The following is a 9,385-nucleotide window of genomic DNA, read 5'->3' as shown; positions in this document are numbered from 1 at the left end:
AGAGCTGGTCCATCTACCTTCAGTGTCCTTCCTATATTCTCTTTCTCCCATAAGGCTCAATTAATTCAAGTTTTATTAGTTCAAATACGCCTTGTCTCCTGAAAACTGTGTATATACTGTATAACGTTTGTCAAACTCTGCTTTAAATCAGTCTTTGTGTGTATGATTCAACAAATTTATTAAGTGTTTATGATATTCCAGGCATAACCCCTGATGCCCTTATAGAGCATTAGGAGACAGTATAATATGAACACTTAATTAGATTGGGGGGCCAAGGAAAACTTCTCTAAAGAAGTTACATTTAAGCAGAAACCTAGAGTATAAATTTGGTACTTTTTCTGTCATCACTTTCTTATCTCCCATTTACTTCTTAACCCACTGTTTTAATCCCTGCCCTAGGGATTCAAGTATATATTTTCCCCTTTGCCTCAGATGATCTGCTCTGCTGGTGGTAAAGTCCTTCCCATTATTTTTAAGATTCAGTTTCAGCCATTCCCTTCTGTGAAAACTTTCCTGACTCTCCCAGGCAAAATTAGTTCTTTCTTCCCCATTTTAAATCTGTCTCTATCATTACACTCATCATCTAGTATGTGACGTCCTAGAGACAAGAATCTATCCTATATGTTTTGCATCTTACTCCTTCCTGTTCTGTTCCCTTAGAACCTTTGGGATGTCATGTGTGATCTAAAAATCCTGCTTCCTTCAAACATTCTCTTATGACATGTTTCATACTCCTAATGATTTCCTGTTTAAATACATTTCAGCTTGCCAATATCTATCCTAAAATGTGCCACCCTTAGCTGAATTCAACTCCAAAGATGTGATCTAGCTGCATAAGATAGAGGAAGCCTTTTACCTCCCTTATTCTGAAGCTAGACATCTAAGACATCCTAAGATTATATTGATTTGGGGAGCAATTATACAACAATATGGAATCACTGAGTTGACTGTGCAAGAGCGACTCCTGCTAAACCAATTCAGCCTTATCCTACAGTTGTGCTGCTAGCTTATTAGACTCAAAGAAGGAATTTTACATTTGCCCCCCTTTAAACTTCTTGTTTTATTCAGCATCAATACAACCTGCTAATATATATATATATATATATCCATATATATATATATATATGTGTGTGTGTGTGTGTGTGTGTGTGTGTGTGTATTTGAAAACCATTTCTGACTTGAAGGTGTTTATTAACCATCCCAGCTTTCTGTCATCTGTAAATTTGATTCATCAGTTTTAGAAATCAACATTCAAATGATTAATAAAAATGTTAAGTAGAATAAGAGGTGGGTAGAATGCTGGCATGATACTATACACTTTCTTAATATTTTATTTCGTTAGTCATCACCTTTAGTTTTAGCAAAATATAATCATCCATGTATTCAAGATTCCTCTAGCTTGTCACATGGTTAGTATAAAAGATCTTGCCCTGTTGAAGTTCAATGACATACATTTTCAGCACAATAGAATAATAATGATATACATTTAAATTAAATTAAGAATGCAAATACCTTTATGGAGCTAAAATGAAGTGAACAATCAACATGGGTTTTATGCAAAGCAGCACCAAGGAAGTAGCACCAGGACTTTCAGTAGAAAAAGTTGAGAAACTGGGAACAACAGGCAGCAATGAGAATGGCTGTGGATGGGACCATCAGAAGGTATTTCAAACTGCGACTTTAAGAACATCACAGAAACAAATTAAAAGAAGAGACTCAAACAGTTATATTCTATATCTTCCTTACTTGGGCATTGAAGTAACCTTATGAAAGAAACATTAAAGACTTGACTGAAGACTCACAGCTAGAGGTGGATCTGTCAATGTAACCCAGATCTCTCTGGCTCTAGAAGACTATGAGTTTTTTTTTTTCCTTTCTTTCTTTTTTTTTTTTTTTTTAACTATACTAGACGGCTTAGTTTAAGGGGAATCTAGAAGGCTAATTACAAGTCAATCCCAAAGGAAATCAACCCTGAATATTCATTGGAAGGACTGCTGCTGAAGCTGAAGCTCCAATAATTTGGCCACCTGATGCGAAAAGCCGATTCATTGGAATAGACCCTGATGCTGGGAAAGATTGAGGGCAGGAGGAGAAGCAGCCAACAGAGGATGAGATGGTTGGATCCATTGCCGATGACTCAATGACATGAGTTTGAGCAAACTCCTGGAGATGGTGATAGACAGGGAAGCCCGGCGTGCTGTAGTCCGTGGGGTTGCAGTCAGACATGACTTAGTGACTGAACACAAAGAAGGCTGATATGGACTTCCCTGGTGGCTCAGATGGTAAAGTGTCTGCCTGCAACTCGGGAGACCTGAGTTCAATCCCTGGGTCAGGAAGATCCCCTGGATGAGGAAATGGCAACCCACTCCAGTACTCTTGCCTGAAAAATCCCATAGACGGAGGAGGCTGGTAGGCTCTAGTCCATGGGGTCGCAAAGAGTCGGACATGACTGAGTGACTTCACTCACTTGTGGGTTCACAGGAGTGGATTCTAGACTCAGAGTGCAGAGGCTTTTCTTCAATAAATAAGAAAGCTAATCCTAAAATAATGTTAACCTAACCTTTAAAGCACAAGTCAACCTGGAAATAGCAAAGAGAGGCTGAGTCACATTCTAGGTCCAAGACTAAAAGAATGATCCTTCTAGCCAGGGGAAAAGCCTAAATAATAAATTGGTGACTGGAGTTGAGGCTTGGGCTTGAAACAGATGGGTCTTCACAATAATTTAAAGCTAATGAGAAAGCAGACGGTACTGGCATCAGACCTGAAAGCACATTCTATAGACAGTTCCTAGGGACCAAGCTGCCTGCAGAAGTGATTGATGTTGTTGTTCAGTCATTAAGTCATGTTTGACTCTGTGACCGCATGGACTGCAGCACACCAGGCTGTCCTTCACTATCTCCCAGAGTTTTCTCAAACTCATGTCCATTGAGTCAGTGAAGCTATCTAACCATCTCATTCTCTGTCATCTCATTTTCCTCCCTCCTTCAATCTTTCCCAGCTTCAGGGTCTTTTCCAATGAGTCAACTCTTCGCATCAGGTGGCCAAAGTATTGGAGCTTCAGCTTTGGTATCAGTCATTCCAATGAATATTCAGGATTGGTTTCCTTTAGGATGGACTGGTTTGAACTCCTTGCAGTCCAAGGGACTCTCAAGAACTTTCTCCAGCACCACAATTCCAAAGCATCAATTTTTTGACGCTCAGCCTTCTTTATGGTCCAACTCTCACATCCATACGTAACTACTGGAAAACCCATAGCTTTGACTACATGGACCTTTGTTGGCAAAGTCGTGTCTCTGCTTTTTAATACACAGTCTAGGTGATTACTAGGTAGATATACTTATTGTCACTAGTTTATGGATGAGAGAACTGAGGGCCAGAAACATTAAGCAACTTGCCCAAGCTTACATATCCAGGGTGTGGCAGAAGTGGGATGTGAGCCTGAGTTGTCTGGCTTCAGAGCCTACTCTCTCTACTGAGGCCGCATTGCCTCTTTGGTTGGCACCTCCTCTATGAAGCCTTCCCGGTCTCCCCATCTGAGTTCCCGGAGAGCCAAGTTATATTTTCATGAGTATTCACGTGAATACTTTAATTACCTGTACCTTTAATTACCTTGCACTGTTTCTCTCTCTCTCCCTCTCTTTTTTTATTCGTACAGATGTGAGCTCCTCATGAACAGAACTGAGGCCTTGTATTCCCTCTACACCAGCACAGGTGCCTGGAACTCAGTGACATTCAGTGGAGGCTTGCTAGATAAATGTCTTATAAGACAAGATTACTGGTTTAAGCAGTAGTCATCAGCTCTGGCTCATTTAGGCAAAATAGCATTTCATAGGAAGGCTGTCTACAGGTTTATAGACTCAACTGGAGGGTAAACAACTATGCTAAGAAAATAGGCAGAAAACTAATGGAGTGAGGCAGCAGGGATTTGTTTGGGATTTGACAGTGTAGGAAAAGGATGAATTATTACAGGCAAGGTACTCAGAACATTATTAGTCATGTTGTAAAAGACTGGCAATGTTTGCTGTTATTGTGCATGTTGGGTCTTGAAGAGTATTTCATTCGCCAGCTGGAGGAAGAAGGACCAGTATATAACAAGTCCCCTGCCTAACAGGGCGTGGTGTGTTAGGGAATTTCTGGAAGCTTGATATAGCCATGCAGTAAAGGATGCCAAGAGGGCAGAGCAGGGGTAAAGCAAAAGCTGAGTCTGTAAGGGAAGACAGAAAACACAGCAGATAGGGCCTTGTGACTATGTATAAGAATAAAGTCCTCATTTGGAATTTGTTCTACAGGCAAACCAGAACCAATGGTGGCTTCTAAATAGGGCAACTGATGTGCTCAGCACACACACAGGGTCTGTTTGTGAGTTGCCTGAGGCCTATTTAATCGCATATGAATGAGTTTCCCTGCTAGGGATAGAAGGCCAGGCAGGACTGGAAGACTTGTGACCATGACTCCTGGACTCCTGAACACTGGTGAAAATCGCTTAAGAACTTACATGCAAATCTTGACCACATCTTGATAGTGAAGCATATGAAGCCATGACTGCTTAGGTGACCCTAAGAGTCTGGAGGACTTCATCAGGGAATTGTCCTGGGGCAAGCAAATCCTGAGCTTGCTTTGAAGGAGGGGTCTTGGTTTGCCTCATCTCAGCTATGAAGGAGGGAACTTCTCTGGTGTTTCAGACGGTAAAGAATCTGACTGCAATGCAGGAGACCTGGGTTCCATCCCTGGGTCGGGAAGATCCCCTGGAGAAGAGAATGGCAATCCACTCCAGTATTCTTGCCTGGAGAATTCCATGGACAAAGGAGCCTGGCGGGCTACATACAGTCCATAGATTACAGAGTCAGATACAACTGAGTGACTGACATTTTTCACTTTCTTCATCAGTGAAGGAAGGAAGAGCCAGAGAGAGGTCTGCCTGGCCGATGGGCACATTGCAGAGCTCCATAGCTGACTCATCTGTGGCCCTTCTCCTACTGCACTGTGCTGCGGCCACAGGCAGCCTCGATGCGACTCTTGGCTGTAAGTCAGGTGGAATAGTTCCCAGCATAGCTTCTGGGGCCACTGGGAGGAATCCCTCAAGGAACAGCCATAAATTCATCTACAAGATTCAAAGAGAACCTTGTAAATGTTCTCCAGCTGTGTCCATGTGTGGGTGAAAGACTCTTTACGAGCTCTGCAAGCCTGAAGCCACCTTTTAAATGCAGAGCACAGGACTGAGAGGAAACATTCCTGGGGCGGAACACACATGCATCTACCTGTAGGGCCACCTCCTCCTTGGCCAAAGCAAAGAGCCTATTTGAGGAAACTCAAGTGGATTTAAAGAAACACAATTATTTTTTCCTGAAAAAAGTAATATGTGTTCATGATGGAAAAATTGTAAAATGCAGAAAAACACAAAGAAGAAAGGAAAAATCTCATAATTTCACAATTCAGAATTCACTGCTGACATTTGGCTTATAGCTGTTTAGTATTTTATTTACATATGCATGTCTGTATGTGTTGGTATTGTATAAAAGTATATGTGCTTGTGTGTGTGTATATATATATATATATGTATATGTATTTTTATTACAGTAAGTTAAATACAATTTACCATTTTGTTCATTTGTAAGTGTCCAGTTCTATGGCATTAAATACATTTGCACTGTTATGCAATTATCTCCACTATCCATCTCCAGAAATTTTTCACCTTCCCAAACTGAAACTCTGTACCCATTGAACACTAACTCCCCAATTACTCCCTTTCCCTATCCCTGGCACCCACCATTTTATTTTCTGTCTCGAATTCTGACTACTTTAGGTACCTCATGTAAGTGGAATCATACACTATTTGTCCTTTTGTGACTGACCTTTTACACCTACCATGATGCCCTAAAGATTCTTTTGTGTTGTTGCGTGTGTCAGAGTTTCATTCGTTTGCTTGAATGGAATGTTATTACGTTCCACTCTATGTGTACAGACCGCATTGTGTGTATCCATTTGTCCACTGATAGACCCGAGCTAATTCCACCTTCTGACGATTGTGAATAACGTGGCTGTGAGCATGAGTTTACAAATGTTTTGAGTCCCTGCTTTCATTCTTTTTGGGTGTATACCCAGAAATGAAATTGCTGGATCATATAGTAAACCTGGGCTTCCCTGGTGGCTCAGATGGTAAAGAATCTACCTGCAATGCAGAAGACCCAGGTTCGATCCCTCAGTCAGGAAGATCCCCTGGAGAAGGGAATGGCAACTCACTCCAGTATTCTTGCCTGGAGAATCCCATGGACAGAGGAGCCTGGTGGGCTACAGTCCATAGGGCTGCAAAGAGCTGGACATGACTGAGCAACTAATATTTTCACTCTCACAGTAATACTATGTTTTATATACTTTAAAAATTGATAATATACTCACAATTTTATATCAAATTGTGAGCATTTTCCAATGTCATTATAAACTCCTTTAAAACCTAGGTTTTAATGACTACCTAGTATTTACTATCTTGGCATCCTATTCTTAGATATTTTTTATTATTTCTAATTTTTCACTAGTACAATACTATAACAAACATCCTATACACAAATATTTGAATATATCTGATTATTTCCTTAACATGATAAACTCTTAGAGGGAAGAGCATTGTCAAAAGATAACATTTTTAAAGCTTTTGATGTATATTTATACATTTTTCTCATAAAATTTTCTCCAATTTTGTACACTTCAGTGATGTTTTACCCACCTTACTCTAACATTTATTAAAAATAATTCATTCTTTTTGCAACCTGACTCACCACCAACAACACATTTCTGGTCCTAGCTTCTTAAGAACCTTATCAGGCCAAGGTTGTGGGTATACAGATTAGAAAGAAGACTTTGGAAGTATTATTATAATTACTATTATTAGAGGAGAAGAAGAGAAACTGGCAGTTTCTTGTATGAAAAAGAAAGAGGAAGATTGGTGAGGCGGTAGGGCTAAGTGCAGATGGGCGAGGGGGGAGCACAGGGCACTGATGTTTGTCAAGCATCTGTACCTGCTTTACATATGGTATTACTCTGCCAACAGCTCTATAAGTTATAAGCTATGGTGTTTCCAGTAGTCACGTATGAATGTGAGAGCTGGACCATAAAGAAGGCTGAGAGCCAAAGAACTGATGCTTTCGAACTGTGGTGCTGGAGAAGACTCTTGAGAGTCCCTTGGACTGCAAGATCACACCAGTCAATCCGAAAGGAAATCAACCCTGAATATTCATTGGAAGGACTGCTGCTGAAGCTGAAGCTCCAAAACTTTGGCTACCTGATGAGAAGAGCTGACTCACTGGAAAAGACCCTAGTACTGGGGAAGATTGAGGGCAAAAGAAGAAGTGGGTGGCAGAGGATGAGACGGTTAGATAGTATCACTGACTCAATGGACATGAGTTTGAGCAAGCTCAGAGAGATAGTGAAGGACAGGGAAACTTGGCATGCTGCAGTCCATGGGGTTGCAAAGAGTCATACACGACTTAGCAACTGAACAAGAACGACAACAAACATATGATGACCTTCATTTTCCAGTCAGGAAATTTAAGCTCAGAAAGAGCCTTGGTTATAAAGTTATATAGATGGTAGGTGGCAGAACCAATTCAGCTAACACAAATACTCTGACCCCCAGGACTGGCACTGATCTCTTTCTTCACTACGATGCTCTCAGGAGAAGACCAGAACCCTACGATATTGGGCAAAGAAGATGTATGCAAGGTCAAAATGAAAAAGCTTGATACAGACAAATTTTGTTGTTAGTTCCTAGATCCAGGGAGAGGTATGGGCTGTAATTCTGTGTAAGAGGATGAAAGTTGCCTTCATGTGGTGGATAATCAAACTCCCCTGCAAAAGTGTGTGGATTTAGCACTTGTGGCATGCTGTGGAACTGAGTAATCTGAATGATTCAACAGATCTCACAAAACACAGCAGAGCCACCTACAGACCCCACGTCTTCCTAGATGAGGTACTTATGGAGGTGTGCGAAGCAGAGTAATCAGTAGCTTATCCTGATGGCAAAACTCAAAGGGGGAGGCAGATGGCCAAAACCAGCTAAGTGAGAAAGATCAGGTTATAGGTAGAAAGTCATAAATCTGTGGTTAACCTCAGATTTCTTAAGCATTGTTGCTTAAGTGGAGATAAATAATACCCTATGTTATGTTAAGGTGTGACTTAATCTTTCATTATTTGTGGGTGTAATTAAGTTTTCCAACACCCTTTCATAAAGCAAACACTTCAACAATACATATGGTCACTGATCTTATCATAAAATAGATGCTATAATTAGAGCAGTGAGTTCCTGGCTAGTGTATCATGGAAAACTGAAGTGGATTTTAGTCCTCTGTTGTATCAGGATTACTATGTGTTTGTTGTGAGTGGTAGGTGGTGGAAAAAATCCTTGATGAAATGACAGAGTGTTTTTGGTGGGGTGGGTATTGCAGTTATTGTGAGTAGAGTTACAAAACATCTTTGTCTGCACTGGAGAATAAGTGCAGATAACCATTTTCAAGATTGACAGTGGTTGTAATGGAGCCAACTGGAATCATACCAAAGCTAAGATTAGTTTAGGGGGGCCTATAGGCAGACAGCATGGGCATTTGCTCTCTGAGCTAAGATTCTTTGGTTGTTTCAATACACTTTCCATTGTATCTATTAATTTCATTTACGTTCCTTGACAAAGAGACTAGGTCTGGTTCCTTTTATAAAATGCCAAGCATAAAATTGTTGTTGTTGTTGTTCAGTTGCTCTTTGCGACCCCCGTGGACTGGAGCACGCCAGGTGCCAGTGCTTCATTATCCACCAGAATTTGCTCAGAAGTGATAGTCCATTGAGTCGGTGATGCCATCCAATCGTCTGATCCTCTGTTGTCCCCTTCTCCTCCTGCCTTCAGTCTTTCCCAGCATCAGGGTCTTTTCTCACGAGTCAGCTCTTCACATCAGATTGCCAAGGTACTGGAGCGTCAGCTTCAGCATCAGTCCTTCCAATGAATATTCAGGGTTGATTTCCTTTAGGACTGACTGGTTTGATCTCCTTGTAGTCCAAAAGACTGTCAAGAGTCTTCTCCAACACCACAGTTCAAAAGCATCAATTCTTTGGTGCTCAGCTTTCTTTATGATCCAACTCTCACATCCGTACATGACTACTGGAAAAACCATAGGTTTGAGTATATGGACCTTTGTCAGCAGAGTGATGTACCTGCTTTTTAATATTCTGTCTAGGTTAGTCATAGCTTTTCTTCCAAGAGGCAAGTGTCTTTTAATTTCATGGCTGCAGTCACCATCTGCAGTGATTTTGGAGCCCAAGAAAATAAAGTCTGTCACTGTTTCCATTGTTTTCCCAATCTATTTGTCATGAAGTGATAGGACCAGATGCCATGATCTTAGTTTTT

This window comes from Cervus elaphus, chromosome 20, assembly GCF_910594005.1.
Source record: "Cervus elaphus chromosome 20, mCerEla1.1, whole genome shotgun sequence".
NCBI classification, from domain to species: Eukaryota; Metazoa; Chordata; class Mammalia; order Artiodactyla; family Cervidae; genus Cervus; species Cervus elaphus.
The sequence above is the reverse complement of the archived record's forward strand: the minus strand, read 5'-3'. Positions refer to the sequence as shown.